This window comes from Lissotriton helveticus, chromosome 7, assembly GCF_964261635.1.
Source record: "Lissotriton helveticus chromosome 7, aLisHel1.1, whole genome shotgun sequence".
NCBI lineage: Eukaryota > Metazoa > Chordata > Amphibia > Caudata > Salamandridae > Lissotriton > Lissotriton helveticus.
In genome coordinates this window covers 759357036-759381020 of record NC_136068.1, presented here as the reverse complement: position 1 = coordinate 759381020, position 23985 = coordinate 759357036, and the positions used below count along the sequence as shown (strand labels likewise).

Genomic DNA, 23985 nt, shown 5'->3' with positions numbered 1-23985 from the left:
AAAATGGTTCGAGTGACAGGGCAAATAATAATGGTGATAGCGGACAGCCTTGACGAGTGCCTCGCAATATCGGAAAATCTACAGAGGTCAGACCCCCATAGCTAATGCATGCAGTGGGATTGTCATATAATGCTTTTATCCCCTTTAGAAAGTATCCGTTAAACCCCATTTTATTCATAACATGCCAACAATTCCCATACCTGGATTTCCTTCCTAATTGCTGGATAAGGAGATAATTATTAAAGATAAGGACTGGGATTAATCCATGCTATGAGAATGATAGGATTAAGAGGGTTATGTTGGATCCAGAAGGGAAGTGTACCTGCAATATAAGGACAAGATGCAACATTTTGCACATTTTATTGGACTGTTTTTATGTTCTCAATGCACAAAAACTGTGGCTACGTCAAATCTTCCTAAAATACGAGGTTAGGAATCAGGAACAGGCAGGAGATCTGCTAGTAGATATGCACCCCTTTGATGTAGCATGTGCATTAGGGAAGTTTATACTTGCAGTTAAAAATGTTCTTAAAAAAGTGTAGAGTAGACGTTGTAGCATTAGTATGGAAAATACACCATGTTTTATGAATGTTATTTGGAATTTAAGTAATTGTGAGTTAGATTGTACTTCTTTTAGAGGGATATTTAATATATGTTAGAAATGGGATCTCTGGTTGGCTAAGGCCTGCACCAATGCCAGGCAGAGACCACCACTCTAGTCAGGGCTTTGGAGTTACACGCCAAAGATAACCCCTGCTCACCCCCTTGGTAGTTTGGCACACGCAGTCGGGCTTATCCAGGAGGCAATATGTAAGGCGTTTGCGCAACACACACACACACAGCAGCAACACACTAGGCACACCACAAAAGGAACTCCACACAAGGTTATATATAACAATAGCCTTTGTATTACCATAAACCCATTAGATCATAATCACACAACTGGCACTGGGCGGTATCTACAGGGGATTATATACACATGACAGGGCCAATAGGGCTACTGTCAGAACAATCTCAAAGGGAAATTAGCAAATGCCGAACATATACTAACTGTAGCACAAAATAATAAATCTAGTCTATCAGTAATAACAACCAGTCGCTACTGGTAGAAGAAATGTACTTGGCACCCTCAACGTAGCATAAATCCCATTATGCCTAACATCCTAAGCATTAATACACTACACATTAGGCAGGCAGACACACAGTACACAGAAATGCCAACTTCTAGAAGTGGCACTTCTCCACCAGTCACAATAAATCTGCGCACACCATGGCGCAGCATTCATTCTCACGAGTTAGCACATACCAAACTCGCCCCTGCACTCCTCTCATAGCAGGAATTATCATGGACATCCATATGCCCCATGCATTCCTTTAGGAGGGCAGGCCAATCTCATCACACGCACTCCACCAGTCACAATAACTCTGCGCACACCATTGCGCAGCATTTATTCACATGAGTTTGCACATACCAAACTCGCCCCTGCACTCCTCTCATACCAGGAATTATCATGGGCACACATATCCCCCATGCATTCCTTTGGGAGGGCAGGCCAATTTCATCACACGCACTCAGAGTGCGCACGCACTTTACACTAGGCCACAGTGCTAAAGAGCGCAGAGGCCAAAACAAGTAATATTAGGTCACATTAAAAGGCAAAAAGTTTAGTTGTGAATCTGCCAAAAGGTCCAAGTCCAACAATATAGTTGTAGTATTTTATTTGTTTGATAAAGTTTTTAATTGGAGCTGATTTTTTAAAACTGTTGATATGTATAATGCTTGGATGTTCGCTCTTTTTTTTAAGACAAATGGTCTAAATAAACAATCTTTTTGACTTTTGACTTTTTTGGTGGTGGTGGAGGTCGCACAGGATGCTACAGCAGGTTTCAGTGAAGTTGTTGTTGCTGAGGTGGTGGCGGTAGGAACAGTGTATTCCTGGGACCTGTTACGCCCTGGCATGCCTGATGGGCCGGCTTCTGGCTCCGCTTCCCAGAAATCTAGGGAGTATGCATCTGAGAGTCCATGTTCCGGAGTGGTGAGAGACTGGCTCTGCAGGTTGGTGTGGTCATCTGCAGCTGTCAGTTCTTTTTCACCTGTGGAACAGATGGTAAAATGGTCATTGAAGTGCACCCCTCAATCTTGGTGTTAGATGTTTTGTTGTTACATGTTGTACACCACACAGTTTACATTGATATCACGTTGTATGTCTGCACAGTACTGAGCATCATGACATGATGTGGAGGTACATACATTACTTGTCCATGGTGTAATAAATCAATAGATGCCATGCACCACATGCAGATTTTGTGATTACAAGGACATGTTGTCATCTAACGACTAGCAGCACAACTTTATGTGAAGCATCTTTGTTGATTACTCTGCATGGAAGACGTTACATCTGAGCATGAACTAGCCATTGTAATCTCATGCATACCTTTGTCTTGTCATGTGCTTTGCTTTCTTTTTACTACTGACCATGCTTGTTTTGTTTTCATATGGGCCTTGATGATCTGCCCCCATGGCACTTACAGATATCATTCAGTGATGTGCATGATTGTGCCCGGAATTTCTTCAACATGTTATTTGGTAAGTCACACTTTGCTTTCTGTGACAGTTACATACGCTTAGCTATCTGCACACTGTAAGTGGCAATTGGATCTATGCCAAGTTTGGGGGGATGTAAGGGCTTGTGTGTCCGAGAAGGTGGCCTGGTATATTATGTTCACTATTCTAGTGAACACCTTGCACCAGTCCAAACAACCCTTATGGTGATGGTTGTAAGTCAACCTTATAGACCAGCTATCCTAGTGGTAGCGTGGACAGAACAGTCTTAGGCTAAAAGACTCTTGAGGGCGTGTAAAGCCAGCTGTTTTACCATATGTAACCCCTTGAATACCAAATGAAAGGACACCACACAGGATATATATAAAATATATAGGCATTTATTTACTAACACACTCCTCTGAACTCTTTATGAGGTCAGAGGCAAAAGCACATAACAAGTTACTCTTAGAAATACTTTAAATAGCACAATTTACAGTTAGACCCTAGGGGTGCGTAAAACCATATCAGTTCAGTTCATAAGTCTTTATTTCGATAATAAAATCATAAAAGACAGAAATATCAGGGACATGGAAAGAAGAAAATTTGATAAAAACCATCATTACAATCATCTCTAAAAGATATATTAAACAGTATAATAAGACTTTGTAAATATAATACCACATAAATCTTTTCCATATTAAAATACGTTTGGATTCCTGGTACGAATAACCCATGCCCACCCAAGGAATTTTGCAACACCAACCACTACCAACTCAGAAGTATTGGTGCGAAATATCTTCATGGCTTCAGTGCTCCCTTTGATTTCTAACCTACAGCAAATAGGCCTAATCCATTTCAATCTTGGGGCATGATATGCAGGGCAGGCGAAAAGGAAATGGCCCACATTCTCCAAATAGTCTGAACAGAAGGGGCAAGTATCATTTGAATTAGCAGACCACTTTTTTGTAAAAGAGTTAATAGGTAGAGACCCAACTCGGAACTGGTGGTATAATTTCCGGTCGAGAGTCTTAGTGATCACGTCCCGGTAGATCTCTAGGGAAGGGGTCACTTTATGGGCCAGAAAAGACCTGTTAGACTAGTAGCATCTGACTGAGCAACAGCTGAGTGTTTGACTGAAGCCCAATACAGATCTTTAAAGTCCTGTTTAGAGGGTAATGTGGTAGTCCCCGGGGAGACCCAAAGCTGGTTTAGACCCATCTCTTCCAACACCAATTTCACTTCCCTCAGCCATGCAATATTTGATGCGCCCCATAATGATTTTACCTCGGCTAGTTCATTGGCAAAGAGGCTGAGTTCTGAAGAAGTCCAGATCCGTCGCCACAGCGCCACCAAACGATACCGAGCCAACTCATTGATGGGCTTACAGCCCAAATCTAACAACAGAGGTTTGATAGGTGTGGATTGAGGAAGACCTATCAAATTCCGCAAGAATTTGTTTTGGGCTTTGACCAAAGGGGTTAGATCTTTAAAACCCCAAAGGTCGGCACCATACAGAGTGGCTGCATTTATTTTTGCTTCGTAGATCTTGAGTACTGGGGCAATAGGTTTGGTGAAGGACTTCTTGTGTTCCTGGATTAAACAACCCGTGAGGCGTGCAAATTTAAGATATAATGCCTCAACCTGGGGTTTCCAGCAAAGGCGGTAGTCTAATGTCACGCCCAAATAAGTCATTACCTCCACTTGTTCGATACAGGCACCATTTAAACTAACCGAACTTTTAATGGGGCGGTTTTTGCTGAAGACCATAAATTTAGTCTTACCAATATTAATTTGCAGATCGTTTACCCTGCATAACTCATCAAATCTGTTGAGTGCTAACTGTAGCCCCCTCCGAGTTTTCGAGAGAAGCAAGGTATCGTCCGCAAAAATTAACATCGGATACTCTGTCCCGCCCAGGGTTGGGGCATCTGTCGGGGTGTCAGCGAAAAAACTTAACTACCTGATTAATACACAAAAGGAAAAGGGTAGGGGCCAACACACACCCCTGACGGACGCCGCGTGTTACTGGAAAGCTGTCCGTCACCTGCCCTTGTTTTCCCCATCTCACCCTGGCAAAATTATCCTCTTGTAGCCTAACCACCATGTCCAGGAGTTCTGGCGGCAGGCCCATAGATCTAAAAGCATCCCACATGTTCTCCCTGGGCACAAGGTCGAAAGCCGACTTGAGATCCACAAAGACGGCATAGATTGCACCTCCTCCCGCCAGGACAACCTTCCAGTACAACATGGTTAGTCTGAAAACCATATACTAAGTAAGTGGTATAAGAACCACAACTTGGGAAAAGGAAAGGCCTAGGGCCTAGAGAATCGCTGGGGCTACACTATCTGACCCTTAGGTTAGGAGTAGGAGGCCTACAGGCGGCACGTGCAGTGTCAGTACACTCACACGAGAGTCAATTGAAAGTCAATGAGAACTTATAAGGAAAGTAATTGAAGATTTAGGACACTTACGGTCTAACTAGGAATGTACAACTAACTAAACTAGACACTAGGATAGTCAATCCCTACAGGAGCACCGAAGTACTCGCGTTACCTCACCCACGGGCTGCGGGTGCATAGGTGTCAAAGTGTGTCGGGTTTTCTCGTTGATTCCTATGGAGCCTTGGAAGAAGATGCTGCAGGCGACCAGGAGGAAGATGTCCGGGTGGATCCAAGGGTGGATCGAGGATGAAGAGGACCTGAAAGCAGAGGGGACAGAGTCTAGGTCACTAGCCAGTGACCGGGTGGAACCAGGAAGGAACCAGATGTCGTCGAGGAGCAATCAGGTGCTGTTGTGAAGCTTGTCGTTGCAGCCACGTGGACCAGGAGGCGTCGAGGATGACCAGGTGCTGGAAAGGAGCTGTCCCACGAAGGTTCTCGCAGATGGAGGGGTTGACTTCAAGATCGAGCCAACAAGCCTAAGCAAAGGCAACCCACGCAGGATACACAAAGAGCTTCTGGTGCAGACCAGGAGGGTCTGAGGTACTTCACCTTTTCAGGGAAGCAAGTGCCAGTCTGGAGCAACCAGACCAGTGATGGATTTTCAAAAGGATCGTCGTCACAGGGCTACTAGTCAACTGGCCAGCAACCGGGACAACGCGTCGAGCAGAACACAAGCAGAAGGGCCCCATGCAGATCTCGTGGAGGGCTGGTCTTCGGTGCAGGTGGAGCTCGGTGTTGGGGTGTCTCAGTCCCCAAGGCACAACTGCGAGGATGTCTGAGGAGCTGCGCTGTTAGCAAGTTGAAGACTTTCCAAGTTGCCTTGGTCCATGGGTTCCGACGCCTTCCACGGGGATTAGCTGTGCTGGAGTCATGCAGAGGGGTCAGAGAGGCCTGGGAGTCGAGGTCTTGTCAGGCTCTGTGCTCGGGTTCTGGCGGGAACGGGGACAAAGCAAGCCGTCGAGTTGCTGGATGGTGCCTGGTTGCCCAGGGTGGTCACTCCTTGGCCACAAGGGAGATTCTACAGTCTTCAGCTCAGGTGAATGTCGAAGGGTCCAGGGTTTCGTTTCAAGTCAATTCCAGGATTAATCTAAAGTCTCCTGGGTCAGCTCCTACTTTTATACAACTAAAGGGGGCTGGTTTACTGTCTAGGTCCCTCCTATGGGTGGGACCAGGAAGGGGGGTGGTTACACCCCTTTTCCTTTGTCCAGTTTCGCACCAGAGCTGGGGCTGGAGTGGTTTGAACTGGACTATGCATGGGGCACCTAGTGTGCCCCAGGCAGTGTCTCATTCTATTCAGCCCTCCCTGTCTCAATACACAAAGTCCTGTCTGGGGTGGTGCTCGCACCTCTCCAGGCAGGAAACCTATTGTCCAAACCTCCGTGACTGGAAGGACTCCCAGCAGCAGGAGGTCAGACTTGTGTCTGTGGCAGCAGCGTCCATTTTGTGACGCTGGGGCTCTGGTTAACTTTAATCGGGATAGTCAGCAACTACATGTCTTCTCCCTCTAGAAGGGTGGAATGCTACCCCCATCGCCAGAATTGGCGAGGGGGTAGTATTCCAAAGCGTATGACACCTTACACGACATGTTTAGATAAAGCCAAATCAAAGTTAGCATTCAACCGCAAGGATTATAATGCACTTAAGAGTATATGGTAAGAGACGAACGTACTGGGCACCCCTGAGGTGCCGTCGGCGGTGCGCCAGAGTGAAAGCTGTGTCGTGGATTCTGGTGTCTGAACTTTTGCCGCTCTTCAGCTGAGTCTGGACTTTGATCTTTCTGTTTTTTCAGTCTAGATTGGCCTGGGGGTGGCGGGGGGTGACTGGGGACTCTTCCTCCTCCTGGGTTCTTTGCGTAGCTTAGTTTGATAATGGGGCGAAAGGCACACTGCAAGTTGGGGTGGCTTATGAGTCGTACGAAGGGGTGCAGGGTGGGGGGTGTTGTAACGGGATCAAGTTGGGGGAGGGCGGGGGGTGTGTATTTGTTTTCTTCTGTACACAAGGCATCGTATTGTTTTCTTTCTTGTCTCTGATCGTTGGGTTTTGTGTGGGTTCTGCTTTGTATATCTCCTGGGGATGGGGGGTGGCGAGTTGAGACTGCTATCCTGGAATGTCAATGGCCTGGGTGACAGGATAAAGCGAGGGATCGTGTTGCGCTTCCTTAGGCGTCATACGCCCGATATAGTCCTTCTGCAAGAGACGCATTTAATAGGTAATGCATGTCAGGCCTTGAATAGGCGCGGATACCGACTGGTGGCCCACTCTGGGTTTACTTCTGGTTCCAGGGGGGCTGGTATTCTTATCCGGTCCTCTCTCACTCTCGAAGTTGATGACGTGAGGATTGATGACAGGGGGCGCTACGCGGCGCTCACTGGTAGATGGGAGGGAAAGACATTATCTATTCTCTCTGTGTATGTCCCCCCGGGTCTACAGACCTCGACCTACGCTGATCTCAGCAGGGTCATTTTGGAACTTCCTGAGGGCCTTCTGATCCTGGATGGGGATTTTAATTCGGTTATCTCTGGCACTTCTGATCGTTATCCTCCCAGGGATTTGCCCAGGGCCCACATGTGGCTGAATGATCTGCTTGAAACCTTTGGGCTGGTAGACGGCTGGAGATTACTGCACCCCACACAACTACAGTACACTTTCCACTCTGGGGCACATGGTAGTCTTTCAAGACTGGATTGCTTTTTAATACCAGCGGTCAAGTCCTCCTCCATCAGAGAGATTCATCATCTCCCTAGGGGTATTTCCGATCATTCCCCCTTATGGCTTCGTTATGAGTTCGGGGCGGGCAGTGAGGGTAGGGTCGCCCCTATCAACCCCTGGTATTTCCGGAACCCTAAACCCCGCTCCGAGCTTGTGAAAGCTATTGACAATTATTTTGACGTAAATGTGAGGTCTGTTTCTTCTGCTGTTTCGTTGTGGGAGGCTTTTAAGACTGTTGTGCGTGGGCAGTCCCTTTCCCTGATTGCCGCTGCTAAGAGGGCTTCCAACATGGAGGTTGTGCGATTGGAGTCTGAGATAACTGTGCTTGAAGACGATCTCGAGAAAGGCGTCTCCAGTACGAAGTTGCATTCCCTTGCCTTGAAACAAGCTGATTACAGGGCTCTTGTGACTGATGCTGCGAGAATGATGTACAGGGAGCAGCAGGGCAGGTTGTATGATGTGGGAGACAAGGCGGGTAAATTGCTAGCATGGTTGGACAAGAAAGAGAGAGTGAATCGTGTTGTCCCCGTGATTGAACGGCCTGATGGAGAATGTGTTGTGGATCCAATTGGGATCGTTCAGTGTTTCGTGGACCACTTTAGGACTGTGTACACCTCGGTTTTTGGTAGGGATGAGGAGGACTCTCGTTTGTTGCTGTGAGATATCGCTCTGCCTAGCCTTTCTAACACAGACAGGCACCTCATGGATGCTCCTCTTATGGTCGATGAGGTTGCTGTTGCTATACGTTCCCTCCGCTCCGGTAAGGCGGTGGGCCCCAATGGTTTGCCCATTGAACTGTACAAGCTGCGACCCGACAAACTGGCGCCCTACTTGAAGGACATGTTCCTCAAGGCCTTGGAGTCTGGCTCCCTCCCCGCAGACCAACGACTCGCTACCATTGTAGTTATCCATAAGGAGGGTAAGCCACGGGATCATTGTACTTCGTTCAGACCTATCTCTTTACTCAATGCCGAACCCAAAATCTTGGCTAAATTATTGGCTAATCGCTTGGTCACTGTGGTCGGGGACTTGATCCATCCAGATCAGTCCGGTTTTATCCCGCATCGCAATACCGCTCTGAATCTTCGCAGACTCCATGGTGTTCTCGCTAGAGCTGAGACGCTCACTGAACCGGCCATTTTGGCTTCCCTTGACGCTACCATGGCCTGCGACACCATCGAGTGGCCTTACCTTTGGGCGGCCCTCTCGAAGTTCGGGTTTGGGCCGGTGTTCATCGCTTGGGTGAAACTCCTTTACGAGATGCCCCTGGCTCAGGTGGTAGTCAATGGGAAGGTGTCTTGCGTTTTTACGCTTGGGAATGGTACCCCGCAGGGCTGTCCGCTGTCTCCATTGCTCTTCGCTCTTGCCCTGGAGCCTCTGGCGGAGTGGCTCAGTTGGGAGCCTTCCATGCGAGGTATCCGGTGGACTCCCGACTTTGAGGATCGAGTCTCGCTTCATGCGGATGACATCCTCCTTTATCTCACCTCTCCTCAGAAGTCCCTGAATGTGCTCTTCGCTGTTCTTACCTCCTTTGGGAAGAACTCGGGTCTCGTTATTAATTGGGCTAAATCCTGCATCTACGTTTTGGCTGGAGAATTCCCTCCACTGCCTCGTAGATTTCCGATTCAAGTGACTGAGACCGGGTTTAAGTACTTGGGGATTTACGTTTCTTTGGGCCCTTCTATGCGGTATGAGCGTAACCTGCTACCCCCCCTTCAACGGCTCAAGCTGGATGTTGCGCGCTGGCGTAGGTTGCCCTTATCGCCCCTCGGTAGAGCGGCGCTTTTTAAGATGATGTCGCTGCCTCGATTTTTATACGCACTTCTGAATTCCTTTGACCCGATTGCCTCGGGCTATTTTCGTGAAGTGGAGAGCCTACAGAGACAACTGGTCTGGGATGGGCGTGCCCGTATCGCTCTTTCCAAACTCACGCTTCCGTGGTATGATGGCGGTATCGCCCTCCCAGACATCAGGTGTTATTACTGGGCGTCTCAGCTGAGTGCTATTAACCACGCAACCTACGCCCCGGTCCTTGCACCGGCTTTTTCTATGGATAAATTTCTTTTGCCAGGGGGGACCTTTAACAGAGCGTTGTACTCCGAGGGACTCCATGGAACACTGACTGGTCCCACTAAAATTGCTGTGAGGGTGTGGCATGATGCGAATGCGGCATTGGGTTGGCGTGGCAGATTTACTCGGGCTACCCCTTTGTATGATTCCGAATGCTTGGGACATCTGTGGAGAACGAAAGGCTTTGATAAATGGGACATGATTGGTATAAGTAGAGTGGGTGATCTGTGGTCGAAGGGTGCCGTCAAGTCATTTGACGTGTTGAAAGTGGACTATGACCTTCGTGATATGGAATTCTTCAGGTATGCCCAGGTCCATCACGCTCTGTTGTCCGTGTTTGCTGCGGGTGATGAGATTCCTGAATCCTCCCCTCTGGAGGATCGCATTCTGGATGGTCATGTACCCGACAGCACGATCTCCTTGATTTACAAGAAACTTATTAACAATAGGGCTGACTTGCTGGTGCGCCTTAGGGCCTCGTGGAGTGCTGACGGACTGGAACTGGATGATGAGGACTGGCAATCTGCTTTGTCCTCGCCCAAGGAAGTTGCTATTCCCGCTCGCCTGAGGTTCGTTCAGCTTAAGGTACTCCATCGAGTGTATGTTACTGGGCCGTGTCTGGTACGGATGGGCTACTCTTTGGATGGGCTGTGTAAGCGTGGATGTGGAATGTCTGGCACCTTCCTCCATATATTGTGGGAATGCCCGGAGGTGGTTGAATTTTGGTCCCGAATACATGTTGTGATGGAGAATGTCACGGGTGTGTCGCTATTGCCCGAGGCCAGGCGTTGTCTGTTGAATGTCTGGGAGCCTAACGATTACAGCACAGCACAGATTACATGGGCGACCCTTGGAAATATGGTTGCAAAAAGGGACATTGCTCAGCTTTGGGGATCGCATAGGCCTCCCACTGTATCTAAATGGAAGGAGAACATGGACTGGTGCATGTTTCGGGAAAAGACGGTGTACCTTTCCCGGGGCCGGCCCAGGAAATGGGGTAGGATCTGGTCCCAATGGAACGCTTATCGTGGGAATATATGTACCCCCCCCCCACATGATGTAAACCCTGATGTTTCCACGTCCCCCTAATTGGCATTCAGCTTTTCCATATTGCCAATAACTCTTTGCTTGTCTCCTTGACCACCCCTTTAACCCCATGCTCATCATTTGCACTATATGTATCTAACACTGGAGCTTTGCCTGCATGGACCCATGATCGTATATCAATGAACTTTTGCCTTGTGAGTCTTGTTCTTCTTTTGTATGATTGTTTGTTTCAATAAAAATTTAAATAAAAAAAAAAAGAGTATATGGTAAGGTGATATCATAGAACAGCTATAAGGACATGGTTCCGCAAGCTGCAGACAGGCTGGGATAATACATGCTGCAGCCCCTGGTAGGCCTTGGCTACACCTATGCCCTGAGTACCTAGGGTACACTTCTACAGGGGCTGATAAGGTGAACCAATTCCCAATTGTGGATGTACCTAAAGTACATGGTGTGAATTTAGAGAGAGTGCATCTGGGCTGTGGGTCTGATTAGCAGGCCCACAGCCACATCTAAGTCGAAAACCAGTAAAGCAAAAGCAAAAAGTGGGGGTGACCATAGGAAGCAGACCCTACTCAGGGCTTGCTTTTAAATCCAAACGATTTTATGTTTGTGATTTTAATGTATTGAGCACTTGCACATTATTTACTGAAATGTACCTTTGCCTCACCTGTTGCTCCCTCTCTTTTCCCCCTACCCCGGTCCACCGCAGGCATTGCCTGATTGTTGTGGAGGGTAGTGTGGGCGTTCTCTCTGTTTTTTCCCCACTTCCGGGTACAAGGGTGGAGTCTAGGGTTAGCGGGCTAGTGCATTTAAGAACATGAACTTCACGACGGGCAGCGGACGCGCCGCTGGTGCGCCGAAGGCGCGCCTAAGGCAAGCGTGTTGTCCGCCCGTCCGCGCCAGTCCTGCACCTATGCCAGTTATGCTGCCGGTTGCTTTTCTGTCCCTCGGAGCCACTGGTCTAGGTCGCAACTGCTGAAGTTGAATATCTGGGCCTCCACTCCTATGGTACGTTGTAATTTCGCGGAACCCAATTTGCCCCTTATCAAATGTAAATGCAGCGCTTTTACTTTGACAGCCCCTAGAAAATGTACCAATGCATTGGTTAATGTCCCTTCGCTGCCTAGTCACGCTGGGACTTTTACGGCAGGTCTGCTTAATTGTCGCTCTCTCCCTTGCCACTCAGGTAATATTTGGTTATTGCTTTCCACTAATGCCTGGAATTTGCTGTTTCTCACAGAGACATGGATTAAGGATTTTTCAATCCTAATATTAACCTGGCCATCCCCCCTGGCTATCGTCTAGTGGGCATAAACCGTGAGGGTACAAAAATGGGTGGAGGAATTGCCGTTATTCTACAATCCCATTTAAACATCACCTCTAGGAAAGTCGCTAATATAGGTCTTATTGAAGCGTTGTATTTTTCCATCCTAGATGCCTCCACAGCCATCTTCTCGGGTGTCTTGGTTTACAATCCCCATGGGGTTGTGCCATCTTCACTTGATGCTTTCTTGGCTACGATTGAGGATCTATCGCTAAAGCACCCCCACTTTACAGTATTAGGTGATTTTAATCTTCACGTAGATGAGAGCACATGTCCACGAGCTAGCAATTTTCTAGATACAATGTTCTGCCTTAACTTTACCCAGTTGGTACGGGGACCCACACATTTAGCTGGCCATACTCTTGATCTCATCTTTTCGAACTTTCCTGGCCTTACTATATTACCGTCTTTACCCCTCTCTTGGTCAAATCATTATCTAATTCCTTTTGAGTTGACCATGCCACTGCCGCCGAGAGCTCCATCTAAAACCAGGGGCCTTGGGAGAAAATGGCACAAGGTCACCTGTAATGCCCTTGATCCCATCTTGATCCCATCTTCTCTAACTTGATAGGACAGCCTTCCAAACGTATCCAAATTTAACTCTTGTCTCGCATCCTCGATCGATCTAATTGCCCCTATGCTACCTCTCACCTCGTTAAGATCTAAGCCCTTGGCCCCATGGTTCTCACCGGAACTGCGGGAGGAGAGAAGTAGGTGCAAGAAATTAGAACACATTTGGCGACGGTCATATGATCCGGCAGCCAAAACCATCTTTAGAACTGCCCTCAAGCATTTCCATAAACTTAAACGCATTACTATGAAGGATCATTTTGTAGAGCAAATCAAGGCTGCTGAAAATTCATCTAAGAACCTATTTAACATTAATAAAGAATTCTCAAACCCCCCAGCCTTGGCATGTCCTATTGTCCCTAGTCAGTCCCTTTGCAATGGTCTCTCGGATTTCTTCTACGAGAAAATCATCAATATCATGGATACATTTCACCAGAATAGGGTTTCTGTATTGTCTGATCTTAATACCACCCATGAGGAGACTTTTGTTTTATTTAAACCTTTAACAGAGGCATTTGCGCTGACTTTGCTACACCGGTGCAAATCAGGGTCTCCACCAATAACCTGAAACTTAATACGGATAAGACGGAGGTCTCGTTTTTTAATCAAAAATCTCCTCCCCCGGTCAAATTGTGGTGGCCTGTAGAATTAAATCCTCCCCCAGTTCCAGTCCAAACCGCATGCAACTTGGGTTTTCAATTTGATAATGTCTTGTCCTGTAAGAGCCAAATTAACAAAGTTTCAGCAGCATGTTTCGGTAAACTTCGCATGATCATAAAAATCTTTCCTTTCCTTCCGCTTGACTCACGGAGGACTGTGGTTCAAGCATTAATTACCTCCCATCTGGATTATGCGAACAGCTTGTATGTAGGAGCCCCGGCCTACTTGATCAAACAGCTGCAGATTGTGTAGAATGCCGCGGCTAGGCTGATCTGTAACATCCCGTATCGCCATTCCATCACACCGTATTTGGCTAAGCTACACTGGTTGCCTGTGATTCATCTCATACAATTTAAAGCTCTGGTCATTGCTTTTAGGGCCCTTAATGTTCAAGGTCCTGCTTATTTGAGACACAGGCTTAAACCTGTCCAGTCGGTCCGTGCCCTTAGATCTAATCATCTCCGCCTTTTGTGCGCCCCTCGCTTTTGTCGCTCTAGAACGGAGGGCCGTGCTTTTGCTGTGGTCACTGCAAAATTCTGGAATCACCTCCCCCTAGACCTTAGGCGTACTACATCAGAATCACTGTTCCGGAGCAGACTTAAAACCTGGTTGTTCTCTACTATCTAGACCTCGCTGTACCCCTCTGGTTGACGGTTGTCCGCAGCGCCGGGACACCCCCACTGGGGGTAGCCGCACGCTTTGCAAACTTCAAAAATAAATAAATAAAAATAATAATACTCTCCTACAGTGTGGTCATATGGCTCCATGCTTTGAGAGAAATGGCGGGGTGCATGCACTGTTCACTTATCTGTTCTGTGGCACATTTGGGGGGAATTTCTGGCACATCTTTGTGGGTGTGCAGTGGAGTGCTCCATCCTGCTGAGCTGTGGGACAAGAGGGCATGTTGGGAGTTGAAGTGCTGGCCTCCCACCCACAAACACCCCTCCCTGTGAAGATGGCTACCTACCTGTAAGTTTGGTTGTTGAAATACAATGGCTGTCACATGCTTCTGGCTGGGGGGAGTGTTCCATCGTGCTGAGCTGTGGGACACGGGGCCTGGTGGGAGTTGAAGTGCTGGCCTCCCACCCACAAACACCCCTCCCTGTGAAGATGGCTACCTACCTCTAAGTTTGGTTGGTGAGGTACAATGTCTGCCCCATGATTGTGGGTGTGGTGGAGTGCTCCATCCTGATCATGGGTGGGACAAGGGTGCTTGGTGGCAGTTGTAGTGCAGGCCTCCCACCCACAAACCCCCCTCCAAGTTAAGATGGCTACCTACCTGTAAGTTTGATGAGGGCAATGTAATGGCTGCCACATGCTTCTTGGTGGGGTGCTTTTGCTGTGGTCACTGCAATATTCTGGAATCGCCTCCCCCTAGACCTTAGGCTTACTACATCAGGATCACTGTTCCGGAGCAGACTTAAAGCCTGGTTGTTCTCTACTATCTAGACCTCGCTGTACCCCTCTGGTGGACGGTTGTCCGCAGCACCAGGACACCCCCGTTGGGGGCAGCCGCACGCTTTGCAAACTTCAAAAATAAATAAATAAATAAATAAAAATAATAATACTCTCCTACAGTGTGGTCATATGGCTCCATGCTTTTCGAGAGAAATGGCGGGGTGCATGCACTGTTCACTTATCTTTTCTGTGGCACATTTGGGGGGAATTTCTGACACATCTTTGTGGGTGTGCAGTGGAGTGCTCCATCCTGCTGAGCTGCGGGACAAGAGGGCATGTTGGGAGTTGAAGTGCTGGCCTCCCACCCACAAACACCCCTTCCTGTGAAGATGGTACATACCTGTAAGTTTGGTTGTTGAAATACAATGGCTGTCACATGCTTCTGGCTGGGGGGAGTGTTCCATCTTGCTGAGCTGTGGGACACGGGGCCTGGTGGGAGTTGAAGTGCTGGCCTCCCACCCACAAACACCCCTCCCTGTGAAGATGGCTACCTACCTCTAAGTTTCTTCGACCCTATGTTTCTGTTGAGAAACCTTTGCTATGTGGCGTTCCGCAGGGCTCCGCTCTCAGCCCCTTATTTTTTAATGTCTATTTGGCTCCCTTGGCGGAAGTGGTGGAATCCTGGGGGGTCAGAGTGATCTCTTACGCTGACAACACTCAGCTTGTGTTTTCATTTAGAGACCACTCTGACCGCAACTTGTCCAATTTTCGATGTTGCCTGATTAACATCTCCTCCTGGATGACCACCAATAACCTGAAACTTAATACGGATAAGACGGAGGTCTAGTTTTTTAATCAAAAATCTCCTCCCCCGGTCAAATTGTGGTGGCCTGTAGAATTAAATCCTCCCCCAGTTCCAGTCCAAACCGCACGTAACTTGGGTTTTCAATTTGATAATGTCTTTTCTTGTAAGAGCCAAATTAACAAAGTTTCAGCAGCATGTTTCGGTAAACTTCGCATGATCATTAAGCATGAGCGCTAAATCCGCTCCGATCGCGGATTTTGCGAATTTTCGGTAAATTCGCGATCCGCGAACTCTCGCGAATTTGCCGAAAATTCGCAATCCGCGAGCGGCGGATTCCGGGGGCAAAAGTTCAACCATTCCTGGTCTGTTGTAACTAATTTACGATGGCGCCGGCAAGCTGCCAGCGCCATCCTAAGATAGCTACTAAATTAGCTTCAACAGGAAGCTCTAATAGATAAGATAAAGCAGGTCATCGAGCGCCTGCTTTATTTAATCTATTAGAGCTTCCTGTTGAAGCTAATTTTGTAACTATCTTAGGATGGCGCTGGCAGCTTGCCGGCGCCATCGTAAATTAATTACTACAGACCAGGAATGGAATTATACCGTTGTGGAGGCTGGGCAGGTGTGCCTTCTTCCCAAATATACCGTCGAAAATCAGCTGTGACGTTGGACAAAGGCCTTTGCATCTTTGACCTTCACGAGCGCAATCCCCGTGCTGTTATGTGGCCAGGGGCTTCTGTCTCTACATCTGCTGCTCTGATCAGTCTCTGACCTTGTATACACACAAGAGCCATGTGCACTCGCATGGAAGCGCCGTCCGTTTGGCCCCGCCCACACACTCGCGGTGTGCACCGTCTTCCCGCCATTTACCCACTATGATGGGCAGATCACTCAAGGGACCCCTGCGCCCTTCGGCGCGATTGCATAGTACCACACACCTGGCCGCTGTAGACAACTCTCTGCCACTTTAAGCAGCTGTAGTGTAGTAAAAGCACTATACATTTACCCAACGAGGTAGCACTTACTGATCATCCAGTAGAAAGTACTCCAGTTGAGTAGAGGTATGGCACAAAACGGTGGCGTCTTCTTGAATAAATACGAAGGGCAGGGTTCAATCTGGCACGATGGTCCACTCCTGGCATGGAAGCCACGCCCCCAAATCCGCCGATCCGCTAAATCCGCGGATTTTGCGGATCCACGATCCGTGAATCCGCAAATTCGTGAATCGTGGATCCGCAAAATCCGCCCATGCTTAATGATCATAAAAATCTTTCCTTTCCTTCCGCTTGACTCACGGAGGACTGTGGTTCAAGCATTAATTACCTCCCATCTGGATTATGCGAACAGCTTGTATGTAGGAGCCCCGGCCTACTTGATCAAACAGCTGCAGATTGTGCAGAATGCCACGGCTAGGCTGATCTGTAACATCCCGTATCACCATTCCATCACACCGTATTTGGCTAAGTTGCACTGGTTGCCTGTGATTCATCGCATACAATTTAAAGCTCTGGTCATTGCTTTTAGGGCCCTTAATGTTCAAGGTCCTGCTTATTTGAGACACAGGCTTAAACCTGTCCAGTCGGTCCGTGCCCTTAGATCTAATCATCTCCGCCTTTTGTGCGCCCCTCGCTTTTGTCGCTCTAGAACGGGGGGCCGTGCTTTTGCTGTGGTCACTGCAAAATTCTGGAATCACCTCCCCCTAGACCTTAGGCGTACTACATCAGAATCACTGTTCCGGAGCAGACTTAAAACCTGGTTGTTCTCTACTATCTAGACCTCGCTGTACCCCTCTGGTTGACGGTTGTCCGCAGCGCCGGGACACCCCCGTTGGGGGTAGCCGCACGCTTTGCAAACTTCAAAAATAAATAAATAAAAATAATAATACTCTCCTACAGTGTGGTCATATGGCTCCATGCTTTTCGAGAGAAATGGCGGGGTGCATGCACTGTTCACTTATCTGTTCTGTGGCACATTTGGGGGGAATTTCTGGCACATCTTTGTGGGTGTGCAGTGGAGTGCTCCATCCTGCTGAGCTGTGGGACAAGAGGGCATGTTGAAGTGCTGGCCTCCCACCCAAAAACACCCCTCCCTGTGAAGATGGTACCTACCTGTAATTGGTTGTTGAAATACAATGGCTGTCACATGCTTCTGGCTGGGGGGAGTGTTCCATCGTGCTGAGCTGTGGGACACGGGGCCTGGTGGGAGTTGAAGTGCTGGCCTCCCACCCACAAACACCCCTCCCTGTGAAGATGGCTACCTACCTCTAAGTTTGGTTGGTGAGGTACAATGTCTGCCACATGATTGTGGGTGGGGTGGAGTGCTCCATCCTGATCATGGGTGGGACAAGGGTGCTTGGTGGCAGTTGTAGTGCAGGCCTCCCACCCACAAACCCCCCTCCAAGTTAAGATGGCTACCTACCTGTAAGTTTGATGAGGGCAATGTAATGGCTGCCACATGCTTCTTGGTGGGGTGAGTTGGGTGCTCCATCCTGGTATGCTTTGTGACAAGGGTGCCTGGTGGGAGTTGTGGTGCAAGCTTCCTAACCACAAACCCCCCTCCCTGTGAAGATGGCTACCTACTTGTATGTTTAGTTGGTGAGGTACAATGTCTGCCACATTGTTGTGGGTGGGATGGAGTGCTCCATCCTGCTCAGGGGTGGGAAAAGGGTGCCCGGTAGGAGTTGTAGTGCGGGCTTCCTAACCACAAACCCCCCTTCCTGTAAAGATGGCTACCTACCTGAAAATTTGGTTGGTGAGGTTAAATGTCTGCCACATGCTTCTGGGTGGGGAGGAGTGCTCCATCCTGCTCAGAGTTGGGCCATGGGGGCTGATGGGAGTTGAAGTACTGGCCTCCCACCCAAAAAGACCCCTCCCTATTAAGATGGATATCTACCTGTTATTTGAAGATGAGCAATGCAATGGCTGCCACATGGTTGTGAGTGTGGGGAGTGTCCCATCCTGATGAGCTGTGGGACAAGGGGGCCTGGTGGGAGTTGGAGTGCTGGCCTCCCACCCACAAACCGCCCTCCCTCTGTAGATGGCTTTTTAACATCTGTTTTTACAATCGGAGCTCTCTTCTGGTCTCATTTCGTGTCATTTGATATTTTTTGCATTTTTGCTTACTTGGACATATGTCACTTTCAGCTTATAGGATACCCGCTTTTTGTTTATCTCTATTTGTATCTTACACTGGCGTTTGTATTTCTCTACAGCGGCACCTTCTCATTGTGTATTTTAGTCCGTTTTCGCTTTTGTTGTAGACAGTCATGTGACCGCGGCAGGCACTCTTTTTCATGGTTCCGCGTTGCTTATGTCGTTAAACTCGGGAATACAGCTACGGTGTTCAGCGGTCCCCGGTAAGATTGAGGCTTCATTTTCAGGTTTATTGTCTCTGTCCGGTTCACTTGTTTTCTAGCTAGTGACACAGTATTTTTTTATTTTCTGTAGACTATCAGTAAAACTTTGGTGATTTGTATTAGTCCATACCAGGTACGTGGTTTACCAATGTGTTTGTTACTTTGTGGGCTCGCGCCTGGCAACTCCATATATGTATTTCATTATTGTGTCTCTTACCTTTTTTCAGTTCAAGAGACCTCTATTTAACTTTCCTTACATTTTTTGCCCTGCTTTTGAGGCACTTCCCTGTTGACCACTATGTACTTATTTCTTATTTTTGCATTTGTCAGCTGGGCGGTACATGCGCATCTTCCGTCTAGCATTCTATTGATGTTCCTCATCATAGGTAATTAGTTAATTTCCATGTTGAATTTTGGGGGTTCAGCACAGCCTTTTCATTTCTTCACTTATTCACCGGCTTCTTACTATTCTAAATGAGGGGTTATGTTATCCCTGACCGTGCTGTCTAAATACTTGGTAGCAATGTACATTTGGATTTAGAATGTATATTACAGTTCTGCATATAAGGTGAACATTTATAGATTTTTGTGTTTTCTCTTTATTTTAGTGGCCCCCCAAGAAGGGACGTGGTGTCCCGAAATGCATTGGGCCACCCTGGAATGCAATACATTGCGCTCGGTATAAACTGAACTGCTCAGTTAAAATGTTAGCTCATTGAGATAATGTTCATTATATCAATGCATGATGTATATAAAGGATATTCTAATCTTGTATTTGGAATTTAAATTGTGTAATAACAAACAACAATTCATTTGATAACAATCTTGTGTTGACTTTGTTCTGTTTAAACAATGACTAACGCAGGAATAGTCTTATAGAAATATATATAAATTGTTAATGTTTTTGACACAAATTGGTCCAGCACACTAATTTTGTCACAATTATTCAACAATAACCATAATTATTATGTACAAATATAAATCATTCATAGCAGAATCAGTAGTGTTGTTTTAAGTTCATTCTTTATTCATTTATTTATTTATTTATTTTTTTGGCTAGAGGGACTCGTGGCTAGAAGAAACGGGGGATACTACTGACCCAATGCGTCCTAAGGACGAGCGTTTATCCGTTAAAAGATCCACGGATAAGCGCTTCTCAGCAAAGGCAATTTCTTTTTCTAATATACCAGTTGCCCGTTTGAAAAAATAATCTAAAGTCCCTGATACCACCCCGCCCTTGGTTGAAACTAGTACAGTTCTGTCTTTCCCAGAAAGTAGTGCCATTATAGCTAATGACTCAAACTTAGGAACAGACAGCAACAAATTAGGACAATAAAGCCTTAAGAATAATGATTATACTCAGCTCAGATCAGAAATTAGGGGTTAGGGGGGGGGCCCAGCCCGGCCTCAATCGTCCTCGGACGGCCTCAGACGGCCCGCCCCTTGCCCGGGCTTAGCCCGGCGCACGCCCGCGCGCGTCCCGCGCTGCGTATCAAGGGCCCACTAAAATAGAGAAGAGGGCTGATTAGGGGAAGAGGACCAGCTGGAGTCAGCAGCAAGGAATGCTGTCCTCGCAGTCCCCCACAGCCTCGTCCGCCAAGCAGTCTCTGGCGAACAGTCCCGCAAAATCTCCAACAGCAGCAGGGACCCACAGGGAAACGGCAAGGTCCAAAGAGGTCAGTCTCCCTCCAGCAGCACAAAGGGAAGCTCCAACAGCGAGCGGCTCCCGCGAAGCGGGGGCCTCGAGGTGTTAAATGCTGTGAGCAAAGGGCGGGGCTGATTAGGGGAAGAGGACCAGCTGGAGTCAGCAGCAAGGAATGCTGGTCCTCGCAGTCCCCCACAGCCTCGTCCGCCAAGCAGTCTCTGGCGAACAGTCCCGCAAAATCTCCAACAGCAGCAGGGACCCACAGGGAAACAGCAAGGTCCAAAGAGGTCAGTCTCCCTCCAGCAGCACAAAGGGAAGCTCCAACAGCGAGCGGCTCCCGCGAAGCGGGGGCCGCGGGGTGTTAAAAGCTGTGAGCAAAGGGCGGGGCTGATTAGGGGAAGAGGACCAGCTGGAGTCAGCAGCAAGGAATGCTGGTCCTCGCAGTCCCCCACCGCCTCGTCCGCCAAGCAGTCTCTGGCGAACAGTCCCGCAAAATCTCCAACAGCAGCAGGGACACACAGGGAAACCGCAAGGTCCAAAGAGGTCAGTCTCCCTCCAGCAGCACAAATGAAAGCTCCAACAGTATTCTTTCCTTTTATTTTTATTTTCACAAAGCAGATGATGAAATGCTCTCACGATGTTAAATCACTCCTGGTTGGTATTTTTGCATTTAATAGTGCATTAAAAGTGGGTTTCAGCCGGCTCCATCGCGTGGCGTCCTCCGTAATGGAAAAGGAAAGAATACTGTCAAGATACTTATGATCAAGCTGAATCGGATAGAAGATGCACTGATATTGCCATATGATGATGCTATAACAAGAGCTCTTTTTCTGCCCTGAAGTCCATGAAGGACAAAACGCGTTGGCTATGGCTACAGGGTCTTACTGAAGAATAAATAAAGAATGAACTTCAAACAACACTACTGATTCTGCTATGAATGGTTTATATTTGTACATAATAATTATGGTTATTGTTGAATAATTGTGACAAAATTAGTGTGCTAGACCAATTTGTGTCAAATTCGAAAGTAAGGACAGTTTCTGTCCCTAGGAGATTTAGGAGATTTTGAGTCTCCGGTCCGCGGCACCTATTGGATTACACAAGGCGACACTTAGGATAGGTGCAATTGTGCTTAAACCCCATTCCCCTGTTGCTTTGTTTCTAATTATGAATTGTTAACGTGTTTTGAAACTCTTATACTATAGTGCACAAAGGTATTCAAGTGAGAGCTCGCTTGACATTTTTGGATTTATGCACACATGGGATTGGCAGCCCACAAACACTGTGTATCACACAAAAAAACACTCTTAGAATAACAAACATTTGTTTAAGCGTTCTTCTAACATTGGTTCAAATTTCAAAATCAGGTGTGCACCGCATACTTTTTTTTTTGGAGCAAATCTTTTAATTGCCAGCCCCTAGGGGTTGCACCCACCCACATTTAAAATGGCATCTTTTGAGAGTATTGCTAGTACCACTGAAAACCGTGCCGAAACGAAAGTATATACAGCAGAAGAAGCTACAGAAATGTATGCGTTAATCTCCGCTACCAAAACATTTGACACACAGGAAGGAAACATCACACAACAATTGAAACATCTTGAATTCATCTGTTGAAGAGAATTAAATGAAAGGTTTCACGCATCAACCCTAATTCAATACCACAAGCTTAAAAGAATACCCCTTGGGCTACGTCTAACAATAAAACCCATGCTCTTCCGGTTTCAATATAATAAAGCATTCATGGACCGATGGTAGGCGGTATTAAACAAAAATGCTCCTTAGCTCTAATCTTGTTGATAGTTGAAGAACTTTCTAAAACAATTAAGGATCTGGAGGAAGAAATCTTTAACACCAAACAAGAGCTATCAAGACCTATTGAATCTGAGGATTGGGCAAACACACTTGAACAGCTGAACACTTAACTTGACAATTATGGAAAGGAGTTGCAGTAACGGAAACTCTGCAAATTCAAAAGAGACACGATTGACTATCGTTTGAACGAAGTCTACATGTGGGCAGTAATGTATGCCTAACGCAGACCCATAAGAATCCGAACGCGTCATCTGAGGAAAGCGTTGTCTCTGATAGTGAAACACAAATAACAAGGCCTCCTTTGCAAACTGTCACAGCAAGCAGCGATGTGGCCAGTACCAGCACTACGCAAGAGGTCTCCACTTTAAGCTCAATTAGTGATCCTTCTTTTTTGTCCAAAGGACCACCACATCCAGTACCACCGGACTTAACCTAGGGCAAAACAAGCACAAGCACGTTAAAATCAGGTGAGGAAATAGAAAAAAGCAAGGAGAAATCACAGAGACAATAATTATCAATATTTCCTCCCAGTCTCTCAGTACAAAGGCACCACCTTTGTTCCTACGTATAACACCAATTTTCATGAAACTGAAATCTCAATATACCGTTTCATGCGTAAGCTCAGATTAAGGGTATTTTTTTGACAATGTGGTACCATTTAATTTTTATTTACGAAGTTTTGTATAGCGCTAGCCTGACCAGAGGGTATAGGAGTGCTTCACAACAGTTACAGAGAAGAACAAACGAGAACAGAACATAATACAATAAGGGAGCAAAAGAGGGAGAACATATTGCAATAGAGAGGGACAATCCAGATAAGAGTCAACTAACAAGGAAGAACAGGAATTTTTAGAATTCAAGCCCAAAAGCACCTTTACCGCACCTGTATCTCACAAGATACTTGATTGTTTTGAATCTGCAGTCAAACAAGATTTGAGTAAACTTGAATATCACCAACAAAAAAAACATAATTTATCCATCAAGGACAAAAACATTCTTCGAGACTTAGACAATACCGATTCACTAACATTCCAACCGGCCGACAAAGGAAGGGCACTAGTGATGATGGATGCTTCTTATTACCATCAAAAAGTACTTGATCACCTCTCTGATGAAAAAACCTACCTTAAATTGGATCACGACCCTACCATGGAAATCAATCAAGTTTTGAAGAGTATTCTGGATAAAGCCCAAAACATGGATTGGATCTCAATTAAAACCAAAACATACTTGTTGCAACAAAACCCGAAACAGCCACATATTTACATGTTGCAGAAAATCCACGAACATGGCACCAATCCTCCGTTTAGGCCAATAGTGACGGGTGCGATTCACTCTTTGAACCTTTAGGGGCAGGGCCGGTCCTAGGCATGGGCGGTATGGGCAGCTGCCCAGGGCCTCGCGCTCAGGGGGCCCCATCGCCGGCCCCGCAGAGTAGACCGCACTGAGCAGGGCCCGACATAAAAATGCAAAGCGCTGCGCGCACTCGCGCAGGAGGCAGTTAAAGTGCCACCGTCACTGTGCACGCACGCACCACCACCTAGCGTAGTGGTGGTGGTGCCGTGCGCGTGCGACGTTACTGCGTATGGGTTTGATG

The 23985-nt window shown here is 47.2% G+C and overlaps 1 long non-coding RNA gene across 1 annotated transcript; it reads right to left on the bottom strand.

The window, feature by feature from the left end:
* Positions 1 to 1683: 1683 nt before the first annotated feature.
* Positions 1684 to 23906, bottom strand: LOC144767030 (uncharacterized). The gene is made up of 2 exons (XR_013598032.1): positions 23655 to 23906; positions 1684 to 2094 (listed from the first exon to the last, which is right to left on the bottom strand). It is a non-coding gene; the product is annotated as an uncharacterized LOC144767030 (long non-coding RNA).
* Between the last annotated feature and the right edge of the window lie 79 nt (positions 23907 to 23985).